General features: G+C 39.2%; 1 long non-coding RNA gene across 1 annotated transcript; it reads left to right on the forward strand.

Annotated features, from left to right (window-relative positions):
• The first annotated feature begins 335 nt into the window (after positions 1 to 335).
• Positions 336 to 3,420, forward strand: LOC114927276 (uncharacterized). The gene is made up of 4 exons (XR_003817621.2): positions 336 to 513; positions 609 to 662; positions 738 to 885; positions 3,127 to 3,420. It is a non-coding gene; the product is annotated as an uncharacterized lncRNA (long non-coding RNA).
• Positions 3,421 to 4,147: the final 727 nt, after the last annotated feature.

Raw genomic sequence — 4,147 nt, forward strand, 5'->3', positions numbered from 1 at the left:
GAGCTAGATATGGTGACTCTCACCTAAAACAGCCTGAACTCTTGGGATAACTGGTCACGGCTTTCTTAGCCAATTTTTTCTCTCAAAAGCTTAGTGTAAACCCCGCTAAAATCGTATATAATTAGTCAATAAATCGAATTTTCAATAGGAAAATTAAATACGCAAAACTGATATCAAAATAGGATAGAGCTCGTCGAAACGAGAATTTTGATACCAATTTCGAAAAGTTTGGCCCAAGATTGGGCCGGATGGGCCGAACTGGTTGAACCGGACCCAAAATGGGCCCAAGGCCCACCAAACCCAATCCATTAAAGAGGCACAGCTTCTTATTTCCTTTCTTCTTCATTATTCACGCTGGGAAACTTTCTTAGGGGGAAGAAGAACACAAGCAAAAACCTAACCCTCACTTTAATTTCAAATCCATGTAACTTTTGATCCGGAGCTCCGATTGACGAACCGTTTGCGGCCACGCGTTCACCGTGACGAGCTCTATGAAACCCATGGAACAATTGGGTAGGTAACTCATTATTTCCTTCTCAGCCAGCTTCTCCTAATTTCGGAAATTTATGAACAATTAAGTCAAAAATTGTTCAATTCTTGTGTTCTAGGTTCAAGTTAGCTTCCGGAACTTGTGGGCTCAAGCTATTGAGCATATGGGTATGGTAAGAATACCCTAACCCTAGCCAAATCTTGTTTTAGTAATGGAGAACTGAAATTGGAATATGTATATGTAATAGGTGTAGATTAAGTGGGTATATATGCATTGGGAATATTTGGAGGCTTGTTGGTGATCAAAGCTTAGTTTGTGGCTGTTTTACTTGAGCTTGAAGAGGCTGTAATTTTGTGTTAAGAAGCTGCCTTGGGTGAATTAAGTGATCGGCCAAGGTATGGTTTAAGTTTCATACGTTTAATATTTACGGTATTGTGAAAGCTTAGGTTAGAGGTACCATAGGATAAGTTGAATTGTTTGTTGTATTTAATGATTAGCCTTGTAATGTTATTGGAATAGATTTGTTGGTGGACATATATATTGGAATTATGAGGTGTGGAAGTTATTAATAGTGTGTTCTTATATTTATTTATGATGGATTAGGATTGGTGTTTGTTGATAAGGATGTAGAGTTGTGTTGTGGTGGTATTGCATGTGCTGTAACTAATTATGTAATGATCGGAATTACATGAGACCAAGTCTGGGCTAAACTTGGAATATAAGGAACTAAACTGGAAAATTTGGGACCTTTTTGTTAAATATACAATTTATGGCAATTTTTTAAAGTTAGGTTGTTAAATCTGTCCTGCAGCAGAAAATGTCAAACAGGGCAGCAACTTGTTTACCTTGTTGCGACTTCTACGAGTTGAGTTTTGGAGCGAAACCAATTTTGTTATAAAATTTGAATAATTTTCCTTATTTCTCTAAAACCTCTTAATTTTAAGAGTTGAGGATTGGGAGTTGTGAGTTTTTGAATATTGGTGGTCAGAGCTGAAAAGAAACAGATTTCAGCAAGCTATGTATCAACTTCCAATGCTTGTAACTCTTAGAATTGAATAACAATTGGGTTGCAACCAAGACACACTTGTTCCTGGATGAGTAAAGTTTAACTACATTACTTTTCAAAGTCATTGGATTTAACTTGGATTTTATATTGAATTTTGAATATCATATGCTGCTGCTGTTTTTCTGGTTTTATGCACTGCAGAGCAGTCACGGTTTTTCTTTTATTCCCGAGGCTAGAAAAATCAGAAGATTATGATATTTAGTTTGTTAGAAAGCTTATTTCAATATGAACGCCTGGATATAAAGTTTGTGCAATTCTGAGTTCATTTGCTATATTAGAAACAGAAAAGAAAATAGAGTGTCGAGGATGTCTTAGTGATGGTCATGGGTTCGAGAAGTTAAAGTTTAATCCTCGTGTGATGTGATTGGTTAACGTTAGAGTTGGGTTGATTTAAAGATTATTTGATATTAAGAAGTTTGAGAAGAATTTGATAAATAGTTTGGTCAGGACCTGGAAAGGGTAATCAAGATGAATTATAAGGGAATGATGATGAAAGGTGTGAAAGGGAGGTTGTTAACAAAAGGAGTTAATATGCCATGGCTTGATGAATGATTAAACAATGATTATGACTATGAAATGGCTTATGAATGATGATATCTGAGATACGAGTTTCCCTGGGTAAAAACCGTGGCTTGCCACCACGTGTTCCAGGTTGATTCTCGATACTCTGTTAACCCTACGTCGTAAGGGTGACCGGGCACGTATAAATTCCCGGGTATGGATCAACCCCCATTGAGTGATTATATGATGAATGTATGTGAAATCTATGCATAGACTCTTGGGATGCGCGACGAGGGACAGTCTAAGGTTTTCGGACTTGTCGGGTTGGCTGGATAACCGACAGATGGGCCCCATCAGCCATAGGACAGACATGCACCATATGCATTTGTTTGCTTTGATTGCTATGCATTTTCTGGGTTTGCCTAATTGATTTATATCGCCTGCTACCTGCTATACTTGCTATTTGTACTATCTGCTCATTACTTGTGCGTGATCTTGTTTGGTTGCTTGTTTTTGTTGCATTGTGGACGATGGAGGGATGGAGGAAAGGAGAAATGGCTTGGTGTTGATTGAATATTGAAAATGAAGGATTAACCACATGACCGTATTTCGGTTCGGTGGCTTTCGTGATAGTGGTTCAGTGGCTATCGTGATAGTGGTTCAGTGGCTATTGTGATAGTGGTTCAGTGGCTATTGTGATAGTGGTTCAGTGACTATTGATATAGTGGTTCAGTGGCTATTGTGATAGTGGTTCAGTGGCTATTGTGATAGTGGTTCAGTGACTATTGATATAGTGGTTCAGTGGCTATTGTGATAGTGGTTCGGTGGCTATTGTGTTTTTCGGTTCAGTGGTTGTTGTTAGGTTAAGTTTGAACTTGAATAAGTTAGGCAGATTTAGAATACCTACCCCTGTTTATGGCTTCTATTTTTGTGCTCAAGTTGGATAATTGAATAACGGAGTTCTAGGATTGCCTATAGCATTCTCAGGACCGTACTTCTTATGCGCGTGGCACTTTTACCATGCTGAGAACCTCCGGTTCTCATTCCATATTGTGTTGTTGTTTTTCAGATGCAGGTCGAGAGGCTCCTCGCTAGGCGTCTGGATTCTGGAAAGCGAAGTAGTTCTTGGGTGTATTTTGGTTTCTATTTGTATATATGTATATATAAGTGTAGCTTACTCTCCAAGTAATTTATGTATGCTGCTCCTCTTAGAGGTTGAGGGAGAGATAGGAGTTTACTTTGGTATTTTGGTATATTTTGGGGACACTTATGTATGTTTATATGTATATACGTATCCTCCGGCCAGCCTTAGCTTCGCAGGCTGAGTGAGAGGCTAGTTATGCTGTTCCTTGGCTTTCCTTTATCTCTTCGTTTATTGTTCTATCATATTCCTATTAGGTTTCTTCACCCGCAAGTAATTCGATTTCCCGAGAGTTGTGCTTTTTATTTTGCGATTTTGTTTTGCCCGTTTTTTTTTAAGGCTCCTAGTTAAGTATCTCTCTTCCTATTATTATATATATATAATTCTATCTTTAGAGGTCGTAATATCTTACTATCTCAATCTTATGACTTAAGCATAAGATTTAGGATAGTAGGGTGTTACATTATGGTATCAGAGCAGTTCGTTCCTATAGAGCCTGAGGGACGGACTGATTATGCCTCTGGGAATACTTTGGGTGTCTACACATGCTATTTAGGGTATCTAACTGATATATGAGGCATGAATGCTCATGAGCATGCATTTGGGACTGTGAAATACTAAACTAGAGATATTGAGACTGATCACCTTGATATCACTTGTTTGGAGTGAACAGGAACCAAATGGCATCTCGTAGGCGCCGTCGTGAGCGTAAGCAAGGTCGAGGACGGAGAGCTGATGAGGTGACTATACCGGTAGGTAGTTTAACCGATATCGTGACCGCAATGACGAGTGTTGTTGCTGCCATTGGCGCTGTTGCTGCTGCGACCATCCGAGTGATGGATGGGATGGAATCACAAGCTGGAACTGGCAACGATGGTGATGGTGAACATGAAGGTGGACATAATGTTCCGAATACATGGGTGCCAGCGGGTTATCCGGAGCAAGTTAA

This window comes from Arachis hypogaea, unplaced genomic scaffold, assembly GCF_003086295.3.
Source record: "Arachis hypogaea cultivar Tifrunner unplaced genomic scaffold, arahy.Tifrunner.gnm2.J5K5 arahy.Tifrunner.gnm2.scaffold_104, whole genome shotgun sequence".
In the NCBI taxonomy this organism is placed as follows: Eukaryota; Viridiplantae; Streptophyta; class Magnoliopsida; order Fabales; family Fabaceae; genus Arachis; species Arachis hypogaea.